Consider the following 14,453-nt stretch of genomic DNA (forward strand, 5'->3'; position numbering starts at 1 on the left):
TTTATTTTTTCTTTCATCATCTACTATCGCACGCATATATACCCACGCTCTAAATCGCACAGACCCAGAATAAAGAGAAGACTGAGAGTGTAATCAAAGGGAGAGGAATGAAACTCGATAGTGAATCCAGGTTGTTCGAGGTTTTCGGCGAACCCGTAGCCGGAACTGTCCATTTTTATCATTCTTCAGTTGATTCCGGCTCTGAAACCTCCAAATTTACTGGAATCTGATTCCCCTGTTCGTCAGTTTTTTGCTCTTTGTAGCTCACGAAGCTTAGATTCGTATTTTTTTTAGTTCGCGTTCTAATTTTGGAGATTTGGTCTGTTCGAAATTCGTTTCTAGCATCGTAGTGGGTGTTTCGATTCTGGTCTGTTTTTGGTTCATAATTTTCATTGATTTATCCATCCATTCGGGTTGATTCCGGTCTGTTTGGGTTGAATCCGGCAAGGTTCGAATCGATTTCGGCGACAATTGGTGAGCGGGTCTCGTTCGTTTCATTCATTTTGCTATTCTTGCTTTTGAATATTCGTCTGTCTCTTCGCGAATTTCATATCTGAATCGGGCCGGAAATAGCGAGCTTCACCGGAATCTGTTTTGGGGTTTTGGATTCTTCTATTTTCTTGATTAGTGCTCGATATAGTACGTTAGGGGTTTTCTTGCAATCTACTGGGTTCAATATTCGTGGTTTGGAGCTCGGTTTGTCATGAGGATTTTATTCGAGGATTTCAGTTTGTTTCGAATTTCTTTATTATCAACGAACACAAGTGCTATTGAGGTCCATCTCCTTAACCCGCTCTCTTTAGTTATTTTGGTTTATTGAATTGATTGTGATTATGTATGGTGTGATTATGCTTGTTGGATTTTTGTTGATGTTGATCATGACGTTTGTGATTCGGCTATGTTGGTTTGAGGAATGAGTTTGATCATGTTTTAATGGGTTGATAAAAGAAAAATTGGGGTGGAATTACGAGATTGATAAAATGATGAATTTGGGTTAATGATGGTTTTATTGTTACTTTTTGTTCAACTTGGAATAAAAATGAATAATGTTGGTGAACTCGATAGTGTCACGGTTTTAGGTCGCTAATTGGATATGCAAATGGTAGGCTCGGGTAGGCAAATTTAGGCATGGTGGATTGATGACATGTTTGAAATATGTGTTGGAATGGTTTTGTTTTGTCGCATTTAATTCAATTGTATAATTTGGCCGGGGAATGCCCTGAAGTATCTTATATATTTATTCACCGGGGAATGCCCCGAGGTATCATGTACCCGGAGGACGTTCGTGGTGAAGGCCCAAGACGTCGGGTAGAGCATTAGTTTAGAATTAATTTAGCATAGGTTTATATTTTTGCATTTTTTTTTATACTCCGGACTTTATAATTGGACTGGACATTACATTTTGGATTGTTTTGTTTTGTTTATCATTTGATTGTTTTGCGTGTTTTTGTGTGGTTTATACATTTCGTAGTGTCAAAAGAGTCGATACACTCTACCAAGCGACCGTGGTTGAACCACGGGATCGAGGGGTGCCTAACACCTTCCCCTCGATCAACAGAATTCCTTAGCCGGAGTCTCTGTTCGCAAACCAGTTTAAAGAGTCAAATGGTTTTGAAAAGGATTTTCCAATGGTGACTTGGCACACCAGATTATGCCAAGTGGCGACTCTGAATAAAAAATGTAAATAATTCTTTTTCCGAAATAAATTTTCATTTCTTGTCACTTAAATAATAAAACCCTTTCGAACTTTAAAACGAATCTTTTTTGGAGTGCGAAAAAAGGGGTGTGACAACCTCAAAAATTGAACTGTCAATATGGGTCAGGCCTGTTGGGCCAACCCAACTCGACCTGTAATTTGATGGAGTTGAGTTTCAGTTTTTGCAGCCCATTTAAGAACATGGATTTTTAGCCCAGCTCGGATAAGTCTGTGGCCCGTGGGACTTGAGTAATGTGCGTTGGGCTAGTCCGTGAGCCGGCTCGTAAGTCAAATACATGTAACTATTTAGATTATTTATTAGTATTTTTATTTGGTTCGAAGGATATCATGTCAAAAGTTATTTAATTTCGCTATTAGGAGTATTTTTTCAAGTGTTGGAGACTTGATTAACAAGTATTAACACTGTGTAATATTATCTGGTATTATTTATGTTTATTAACATTCTAAAATTAAATTATAAAATATTGTTTTTTAAAAAGTGGGCTGGCCCATGAGGCCCGCAACCCACAGAGTAATGGTGTGGACTTGGTGTTTTTTGGCCTATCATTTTGATGGACCAGCTCGACCTGACCCGTCAAGTTCAAAGCCCGTGTGGGCTAGATCAGATGGATTGGGTCGACCCGTATTGACAGCTCTACTAAAAAATATAAAGTAGTAATTAAGAACCTCACTAAAAGAAAGGACAAAAGTGAAAGAATTTCAATAATTCCTGAAATTTTGAACAATTCATCTATTTTATACAATCAAAAAAATCTCAATAATTCACTTAATATGTAAACACTAGAAACCTAAGTTGCTCCAATTCTTTAATATTTGCTCCAATTTTTTAAAAATATTATTGCATCTATATCAAATTCTTGAAAAATATTATATTTTTAAAGAATCTGACACACCCGTTAATAATGTAGCCAAAAACCACACTTATTGTTTTAAGAAAATATTTTTTCCTCCTACATACCAAGCACACCCTTGGAGTTCAGTCATGAGCAACATTAATTTAATCTTAATTTACATTCAAAGCACTCCATTATTGACTTTTGAATCCATTTTTTTTTTCCTCTTCTAGATGTTGTGCCGTATTTAATTTTTTAGTCATGATATATATTGAGAAAATTTTATGCCAAATGATATTATAAACAATAAGGCTTGCTGACACGATATTAAGTTGATTGGGACAGTGGGAACCTATCAACTTGGTTTCCAAAATTGCGGATATAATATAAAAGTGTACTCATATTCGATGTATGAATGTATTAATTTTCTCTATTAATTTTTATTTGTTCATATTTGATTGGACATAAATTTTAAAAAATAATAAATAAAAAATAATTTTAATATATCATCTCTGTTAATTACAAGTTATCTAAATATTAAAATAATTAATATTTAATATAAATGATAAAATAGACCATAAACGTGACCTCGTTCTCAGATTGTTGTTGTTTAGTCAATTTCATTTTTTTTTTAGATTTTCTATTTATTATTCAGTATCCGCTCGATTAAATTTAAATGCTAAAGAGTTTATTTTTAAGAAAAACGATTTCTACAAAAAAAAAAAAAATTATTCTCAGAAGTTAAAATCCGAACCTCTTATCTATATCTATATCTATATTTGTATCTATAATCTATAATCTATATCTATATCTACAATCTATATCTATAATCTATAATCTATATCCATATCTATAATTTATCTATAATCTATATCTATATCTATAATATATTAAAAGTGTGAAGACCCTTAGAAAAGTTATTTGAACTTTTTATCCTTCATTAAAACACTCTCCTTTAGACAAAATCGTCTTTTTACTATTTTTTTATAAATTACAATTATACATAAATACTAATAATATATATTTTTGGAAAAATAAACAATCACCATTATTAAAGAGTCCTAATTATAGTACCTTATATTTCGCAAATAAATACAATCGTAGAAGTAAATACTAATAATTTATATTTTTGAAAAAATTATAAATTACGTGTACTATTTTTTAATTAAGGTGAATCCATTTTCTTTCCTTATTTTAATAGGAATGTGTGATAGTAGTATAATTTATTTACTCATAAAATTACTTTAGTATTTTTAGTATTTATACATAAATACTAATAATTTATATATACCCTAACAAATATAGGAACAAAGGACCGTGTAAGGAATTTCAATCGACATACACACGATGTGGAGTAAAAGCACACAAATTGATAGCCACCCATATTAATGGATGGTTCTTTTACCTTCACCTAATTTCAATAGCAATTTTACAATCAAGTTACAACAACCAAATCAGTCTTCTTAACAGAGAATAACACTTGCTTTTATCATATTATTTTATTTTAATTTACAAGTAGTCGATGAATATCAGTCGGTTTTGAAGAATTTTTTTAGGTAAAAGTTAGGTTTAGCTGTATTATTTTAATATTTCTATTAATGTATTGTTTTATGGTAGTTTAAGGTCGTAGATGAATGTTGATCAGATTTGAGGAATTTTTGTGTATAAATGTTAGATTTAATTGTATTGTTTTGATATCTCTGAAGAGAATTTTTTTGTGTGTAAAAGGTTAGGTTTAGATGTATTGATTTGATATCTCTATTATCATATTATTTTGTTGTAGTTTACAGGTGGTAGATGAATGTTCGTTGGCTTTGAAGAAATTTTTGTGTAAAAGTTAGATTTAATTGTATTGTTTTCATATCTCTATCATTATTGTTTTGTTATAGTTTACAGGTGTTAGATGAATGCCAATCGACTTCGAGAATTTTTTTTGGTAAATGTCAGGTTTAATTAAATAAATTCTTCATCTTTACATATTCAAAAGATGTTGATTTTAATTATTATACGCATCTTTATCAATTTAAATAAATATCCTATATAGGGGTCGTTTGGTAGAGTGTATAAAAATAATGTAAAATAGGGTATGTTAGTAATGCTTGTATTAGCTATGCTTACATTAGTCATACATGTATTTTTCTTATGCAGTGTTTGGTTTGATGTATTAAAAATGACATCAATTAAATTATTTCTTAAAAAATGGTTTTACAAAAATATCCTCCATATATATGTTGGAAAGGATGTGATTTTTTTTTTTTATTAGGGATAATAGTGTCTTTAATTATGTTAATGCATGTATTGGATCCATTGCATTGCTAATACCATGGATTTTGAGGTATTAGCAATACACACTTTAATACACAATAGAGTGTATAACTATTGCAAGCATTAGTTATACATAGGGTGCAAAAGTATATCAAACAAGGTATTAGTAATACACATTAAACTAATGCATGCATTAATTTTTCAATACACTTTACCAAACGACCCCTTAGTGTAACATAACATTTGAATTCATTAAATTGAGATACACACGCAAAGCGCGTATACCTAAACTAGTTAATAAAAAAAGACATAGATCATGTGAGTCAATGACTATAGTCTATCCGTCTTTACTAGCTTTTGTTGTGTGATTATAACATAAAAAAAAATCTTCAAATTTGGGATCTATTTTAAATTAAGCGTCATTTGATAATTAGTTAGAGTTATGTAGGTATTTATAATGTATTTTCTTTATTCGAATTTATTTATCACTATTTTTTTAATTTAATTTTCATTTTTACTTATCATTTGTCAAATTAAGAAATCATATTTTTTCATGTTTTACCCTTAATATTTATTATTTATTCTCCAAATGATTTTTTAATACCTATTGCTCCCTGCTTTCCTCCTTTCTATTTTAGTTGGTTATTGTACTAAAATAAATGTCTCATATTAGTTGATCACTTACTGAATCCTGATATAATTAAATATTTTTTTCAATTTACACCTACAATGTAACGCCTCAAATCCTATTGGGACGGACCGACACCCGTAACCGAGGAGGCCCGGGAGAACCAACTCATAACCTTATACTTCCCATGCATACCTCTATGACAACCCGAAATTCGGACAACATCATGTCGCATATAAAAGGAAATAATCACCTGTATAAGCTCGAGCACACATATATATGTATATACAATACTTGGCTGTTGGAGCCATCACGTCTATTAATAAAACACCACCTTGACTGTACATTAGGTCTACAAAGCCTCTAGATAATATACAGAGTTTAACTAAGCTCGAGACACACCCCGCCATATAACTAACTTCTATACAATACCAAAAGTGACTAGATATGACACGGAAAGCCCTGAAGAAAACTGGAGCTCACCAAAAGCAGCTGAATATCCTGGCTCCTACTTGTGCGGTGTATGAGCTAAGGTACCTGTGCCTGCAGCATGAAATGCAGGTCCCCCGTGGGGGACGTCAGTACGAAATATGTACTGAGTATGTAAAACTGTAGATAATCACATATGATATAGGAGATCAATAAAAATCAGAAACAAGTGAATAAATCGTAATAGGAGTGGACCACACTTACTAGAACTTGTGACAACCTGTACATTGTATTTATTCAATCACCTTACCTTCATTCTTATCATCTTTGTAATCATTACTGTACTGTACTGTGACCATTAGGCTGCCTCCAGTACATATCAACTGGGATTGACCCATGATAGGCTTATGCCCCTGGGATACCACCCATAAACACATAAATGGGGATCGACCCATGATAGGCTTATGCCCCTGGGATACCACCCGATAAGAGAGAACTTCCATCACTTAGTTCAATTAATCTTTGAGATTGTTATTTCGATCGCCACCGCATTTTTGATACTTTGAAACCATGATACATCAATAAGAGACATATAAATAGACCATCAATGCAATAACAATGAAGTAAGAACTCATTGGCACATCAATGAAGTGTTTTGAAGTCATCAATGCCATAACAATAAAGTAGGAACTTATTGGTATATCAATGAAACATTTTGGAGTCATTAATAGCACATGGATCTTGTTTGAGTAACCGGATACCTTCTGACATTCATTAGTTCAATAAACATGTAAGATTTGAAAAACAAGTAAGTATTGGAATGTCTTGTCATCTTGTAGGGTGGAAACAAGTTCATTGGTAACGTAGGACATCATACAAAACCATTATGGATCACATGTTATTGAATAACTTTGGAAACTTTCTTAATAGAACAATTGTTCACTTTCATGCCAAAGATATGGTATAGAGTATACTTTACATACATGACTGTCAACCTTCAATACTAGTCCCAAATGGACTTTCCGTCTTTTCGGATTACTTATCTACAATGAACATATATAGCAATCTAGTATTAGCAACCAAACGTCACAATTCAATTATTTGAATTCACCAAACTAATGGTTAAGTAGTAAGCCTTAATTACACCATAAAGGGTGTCACTTTAACCCTCTTATACTCCAATTACATTCATATGTCATGCATATTCATACAACATCCTCCAATATCAAGTTTGGATTCATTTATCCTTCCAACCAATCCATTAAACCAAATTGAGCCATAGACATGAATAATCATCAATTCAATAGTATATCACCATATCCACCTTCCATAACTCAATTACCATATCCACCTTACACAATTCAATACAACCAAATCATGCAAAATAGTCCATAACCCTATTTCCATCACCTTTCAATAACAACCAATACATATAATCCTCTATTACACATATACATATGGAAAACAACAAAGGCAAACAATACCTTAGAATTCACCTCTTGATTATGCAATCCTGTTTGCACAAATAATAGGTGCCTTTCCAAGCTCTCGAGATGATAAACGCAGTTATCGGATTACTTTGGAATTTCTACGGTTGAATCAAAAGTAATTTAAAGGTCAAATTTGGCTAGGGCTTGTTCTTCCTCAATGATTGATGATGAAAATGAGTTTTTGAACTTATATACATGTATATATACACATATTCCCATCCATAATATAATAGAAAATGACCAAAATGCCTTTAAAATTTAAATAATGTCAAATCTGTCCTTTGGTGGACTGTTTTGATAAGGTAAAGTAGATCGACTATAACTCTTTGCTTCGATATCAGATTTGGGTGAAATTGGTATCGTTGGAAGAATAATTCAAAGGGCTTTTCATTTCATATAAAGTAGGCCACACAGTTCGTCCTGTACAAGGAGTTATGGTCGTTTGAAGTTGACCCTAAAAATCTATTTTGATAGGATGAAGTAAAACAAGTATAACTCCTTACTCAGACGTTGGATTTGGATGAAACCAATTGAATTGGAAAGAAGACTCAAAGACATTTCTTTTCATAGGTCACAGCTCTCCCAGTTCATTATATTGAGGGAATTATGATCGTTCGAAGTTGACCCAAAAATTCGGCTGGCCTCAGTAGTTTGTGTGCAGGAAATTTTCCTGCACATTTACTATTTCCAAATATTCCGGCCACCGTTTTATAGTTTCGAACGTGCTCGATTATATCCGAAACCTATCCGTTTTTGAAAATCTTTATATCGTTGGAAAGCTTATTTAGTAACCTTCGCATGAAAACATCGACGGGCAAATTCCGATACAAATAAAATAAAAAATTAATTCCATATAAATAAGACCAATACACGTACTTGAATACGGGGTGTTACATACAATTTATAGTATACATTAAATGTGAACAACTACAATTTCAATGTCTAAAGGATAAAATAGTAAAATTCATCATTCAATTTATAATTTCTTAATTATTCCATTAAATGAAATATGCCCAACTAAACTGGGACAGAGGGAGTACAAGACATCAATTAATAGAGGTAATATGATAAAGTCACAATACTAATCATTGTTTCTTAATAATGTGTCAAGTCAAAATATGACAAGTAAGAGTGAATAGAGAGAGTAGAAATTAGTTATGAGAAAATCTATGCATTTTTTATGCAGGTATTAATTATGCAAGAATTAGTTATTCATTTAGTTATACGTGTATTGTTTATTTGACCTTCTATTTTGCATAAGATACATAGATTCCTTCATAAGTTATACATGTATTAGTTATGTGAGTTTCCAAATTGCACATCAAACATCATAATAATTATTCCATATACATCTATAATCTATAATATGTTAAAAGTGTGACGATCCTTACAAAAATGATTTGAACTTTTTACCTTTAATTAAAAGACGTTTCTTTAGACAAAATTACCTTTTCACTATTTTTTAAATTTATTATTTAATTATTTTTTATATTAACTAGACTTCTTAAAATATATGGGACTCTTAAAATATATGGCAGGAGAATTAATTAATATTTTCCTTTCTACTGTTCAATTAGAGAAATAGTCCTAAAATAGATAGGACTCTATTAAGGAAATATTTATATAAATATTGAGATTACGTTAAACTAGAGAACAAACCGGTTCACCTATTGGGAGAATACGATTGATGCTCATCTAACTTGATTCGATTGTATGTCTACATGGTGGATGCTTGATTTTATAACCTTCAACTTCTTCACCGTTTTTAACAGCATAATAGAATTCAACATGTGTATATATATATATATATATCTTCTTTATTTTCATTCGAAATCATTCTTTAGGGTCAGAATTTTCGCTCAGGCAAGAATTAGTTGGATCAAAATCGAAGTTTTTTAATCACTATTATATATTTTTTTATAGTTTAGGTTTAGTTGTATTGTTTTTGATATTTTTATTATCTTATTGTTTTATTTTAATTTACAGATGCTAAATGAACGTGAGTCGGCTTTGAATTTTTTTTTTAGGTAAATGTTAGGTTTAATTGTATTATCGTAATATCTTTATTAGTTTGTTATTTTGTGGTAGTTTACAGTTCGTAGAAGAATCTTGATCCGCTTTGAGAAAATTTTATGTGTAAAATTTAAGATTAATTGTATTATTTTGATATCATTTTTATCGTATTATTTTGTTGCATTTTACAAGTGATAGATAAATTTCGGTCGGCTTTGAGAATTTTTTATGTAAAGGTTAGGCTTAGTTGTAGTATTTTGATATCTCTATTATCGTATTATTTTTTTATTGTTTATAGGTGGTAGATGAGTGTCGGACGACTTTGAAAAAATTTTTGTGTGTAAAGATTAGATTTAATTGTATTATTTGATGTTTCTATCATTGTATTGTTTTGTTTCAATTTACAGATGATAGATGAATGTCGATCGACTTTTAAAAATATTTTCAGTAAAGATGAGGTTTAATAAATAAATTCTCCATCTTTACATACTCAAAAGATATTAAATTTAATTATTATATTCATCTTTATTATTTAAACAAATATCCTATTTAACGTAATGTTTGAATAATTCATTAAAGTGAGGTACACGCACAAGACGAGTACACCTAAACTAGTAAATAATATGTCTCCTATCTAACCATCAAATGTATACAAAATTTTCTATTTCATTTTGAATGTTTAAATCTTTGTGAATATAACAAAGTAATCAACTTGAATTTATGAATGCAGCTTCAGAAGAAAATTCTCTTATGATTTATTAATATAAATGATTATAATATTATTTCACAATGCTAGAGTTTGCCTATGCAATTGAGATCCACTTATAATCCATTGCTATTAACATTCATGTTTGAAGTTAGAGGCTCAACAAATAAGAAGACAATCGAATAATAATTTGCGTAATTAGTGACAAATAATTAAGATTATATATACTGATGTAATAAGCTTTGATTGAAAAAGTTATAGGTGAGAGATTTAGATCTCAGATCTCCTGTGTATTACTTTTCTGGTAACAAGTATATTCACATATTTATTTACTACAGAAATAATGTGAAGTCTCACTTTACTGTGTATGAAAGGATGAAGAAAGAGCTAGAGTTAAGGATAATTTGTGACATATTCTAAGTTTCAATTAGGTTTTATTTTTCATGTTTTGGTGAAAATTTTGATGATAGATTGATAATATTTCACTTTGAAGATTTAGAGAGCAAAGTATATCTTTAAATTATTGGCAGATCTAAGAAAATGGAGAATTATATTGTATAAAGTTGATTGTATTTTTTTATATATAGTTATGTTATTTAGCGTGAGATTCACATGCACTAAACTAGTAATAATATATAAAACAAGACTAATGCATGCATTATTTATTGTACTCTAATGTGTATTTCTTCTGAATTTGGCCCAATATGATATCCACGCCCAAAGCTAATGTGACCCAATACCCGGATTGAAATTATCTTCACAGATAGACATGATGAAGACGCTTTACTCATTTCTTTGTTGTCCACTTCATTGTGAATATAAGCTCGGTGATCTCCAATAAAAGAAAATCAACCGCTAAATGAGCAACTAAGATTTGCACAATACACAAAAGAAAAAAAAAGGTGTAAAATAAATGATCAAAAATAAATATATACATTTGCACAATAATGATGCAGACATATAATTTGGAAAATGGAAAAAGGAGCAAATAAGAAAATGTTGTTGGGGTTCGAACCTGATCAATCATGCAAAAAGAGTCCAACCATCTCACCAGCCAAATCAATTATTTTTGTGGGTACACGGCATATATTTAACATAACACCCTGATATATATATATATATATATATATATATATATGTAAATATATGAACGAGTTTTTTTCGAGGATAGCGGGTGCACGTGCACCCCTACACTCAATGTAGGTCCGCCTCTGTCGGGGAGAATCAAAACACATAGAGATATTTGAGTTGGAGCTTTCCAAAAAATACAAACTTGTTCGCTACAGTATTTGCCTCCCGATAAATGTGCATGGTGGATCTCTGTTTTCTTCTATTCCTTTATGATCATGAATCTACAATCCCAAACTTTTTTATAGTCTTATAGTTTGATTTGGTCTTTGTTTTATTGCTCATTTGCACTGAAAACATTTTTAAAACACTGAATAATTTAATTGAACTAATTTGGTCCACCTAGAATAGATCCGCCCATGTATACGTATGGTACGTAATAACCTTCGAACAAGCAACCAAACAACACCTTTGTTAACATTTCTTTGTTGAACGCTCTCTTAATTTGTCTGTATTTTTACACTTTTAGATCTATTTGCATGTTTTTTGAAATCCAAATATTCATTTAAGTTAAACCGTTTGATCAAAATTAACGGCTCAAATAGTTTCCTGTACCTCTTCTTTGGGTTGACGGTCTATCAGAAATAACCTTTCTACTTGCCGATGTAGGAATAAGTTGTACGTACAATCTATCCAAAGGAACTAACTCATTTGACCTATACGAATATCATAATTTAAATATGAAAACGGAACATCTGTTTCACGCTTGGTAGTTGTTTTCATTTGTAGAAACATACATATCTTCTCTGTTTCACTACAATCCATGTTCTTCAATTTTTGTCAAAATCTAATTATGAGATCATCTTAAAATCAAAAGTACATTTACCTTAAACTGAAAAAGGCAGCTCCTGAAACTCCTTTTTGCAACGAGCATGTAATTTAGGAGGAGCAGAATACATCTTGAAATGTTGGTCAAATTAAAGTTCATGTAATTCAGTTTTAGCTGGAGAAGTGATACAAGTAAAAGTGAAGGGAGAGAAAATATATAACCACTAACAGTGACAATGGTGCCGAGAAGTACGAAACCTTTTGGATCACCCAATAATTTCACGAAGGAAGCAATACGTTATAAGGCACCATGATAAACCCTAAAAGAAGCATGAGAAAAACACATTCAGCATCGCAAACAATGTTAAGATCGAGCTAGCACACCAACAAAATGAAATATTATCCGTTAAAGATAATCAACCGTCAGATGAGCTACTAAGATTATCCTCAGGTCAAAGAGATGCAATGTGTAGGTAAAAAGACTAATAACTAGGAGTCTAGCTAGGACTAGGTGATGGAAGTAGGCGATATATGGTGTGCCTTGGAAACACCGCCAAATTAATCACTTAGATATTTTCAGTTGTTGATGAAATGGAATACGGGGTATTATGTTGTATGTAAAGTTCACTGCAAAATTAAAATTAATCTAGTGATATGTTGAACTGTTGAAGGGAGGAAAATAATTTATTCATACCACTCTATTTATGATAGTGTAAATCCTAGTTGAACTCGAAACTAGAAAACCCATTAATTACTAGTATTTTACTATTTAAATAAAACATGATGAATTACATAAATATCAAATCTTAAAACAAATTTGTTCTCTTATATATTCACCACAATATATACACACGATAATTCAAATGATGAATTATGATCCAAAATTAACTCGAAAAGCCAGTCAATCCTATGAGCAAACCTAGCTAATTGAACATTAGTAAGTAAAACAAAACTTCAATTCCGTTGAACAAATTTTGTTAAGAGATTAGGCCAAATTCCAAAATTGAAAGTTTGCTTCGATAATAAACACCAAGAAAATTTATAGGAATGTGCATGGTACATTATGCTTTGAAACAGATACCAAGAAATTTATCCATATGAGTTTGGATAATATATATTGGTTTGTTATTTTAGCTAATATGATTGATCAGATTGGCTGGCATAATAGTGTTTTTGAGTTTTGCCTATCTCTAGTATCTAAAGCTTCAAGTGCACAAGTAATGATTGTGAAATAGGGAATTCTTTTGGTGCAAAAATATTGTAAGGTCACAATATTTATTACTATGCTATTATGAACGTAAAAATTGTGACGTGTTCAATGAAGTTTTCACTTTGAAAAATAATTCGTTAAACTTCTCCGGTTACGACTTGAGTAATTTGGGAGGGAAGAATTACGAGGTCATAAATTCAAGACTTATTGATCATGAATTTTAGGTCCATTTCAGAGAGTATACCAGCTGTATATATTATCCAATTTCCTGTATACTGCTGCTTATTTAGTGCATATCAGCCACTTTTGGATGAAATAATTTAACGTATCATTATTAAGACATTATTCTTAATATATATAAGGAAAAATTAAACTCTAAATTGAGTTATTTAGAAACCCTAACTAATTTAAAGTGGAGTTTACACAAAAAATGTCTGTAATTTAAATGAAATAGCATTATTAAATCTGAATTGAAAGTAAAAAATTACATACATATGTTTTAAGCTAGAGAATAAAACTGAAGAAAATTGTGCTTGAAAAACCTAGGCAACCACGTGTTGGAGGATTTATAAGAATTTTTAACAATAAAGTTGTTTTTTTCTCTGCTCTCCAAGAAATCACTGTAATGAAGATATCAACGTTTAGTACCTCATACTAAGAAAATATTACAAAAGGAAAAAGAAATACGACATCAAAGAAAACATATCAACTAGTAAGAAAAGTAGTAGATAGCATTCAGAAGAAAATGCACGAAATAATGCGTTAACTGAAACACAATATACAATAGTTAGTATTAGACGTTAAAAGCAAGAAAATACATGTATGAAGCTAAAACTACGACAGACACGATGCTCCTAGACTCACATCAAGCCTAAACCTATCAAAAAGCAAGTCAAAGCATGACTACCTAACCTTCTATCATAATCCGTGATCTCCATACCCTCATATCTAACGCACCTATATTAAAAAAGAATCACAAATTTTCTTTAATTTCTTTATCCGTGACCTTCATACCCTAGTATCTAATGCACTTATTATAGAAAACAACAACAAATTTCTTCATACAAATATACTAAGGACATGCGACAATGTTAGAATTAAATTGTACATAAAAACTATGACATTACAAAAACTAGTATACGTACCCGTGTGATGGCGGATAAAAATATTATTTATAATCTTTTCGGATTATGATATTCGAGTATGTTAAATCATATTATCTTAAACGGAATCTAATTATCATATTTTTCCTTAATGAAATAAACA

The sequence above is a fragment of the Capsicum annuum genome, chromosome 3, assembly GCF_002878395.1.
Source record: "Capsicum annuum cultivar UCD-10X-F1 chromosome 3, UCD10Xv1.1, whole genome shotgun sequence".
Taxonomy (NCBI): domain Eukaryota; kingdom Viridiplantae; phylum Streptophyta; class Magnoliopsida; order Solanales; family Solanaceae; genus Capsicum; species Capsicum annuum.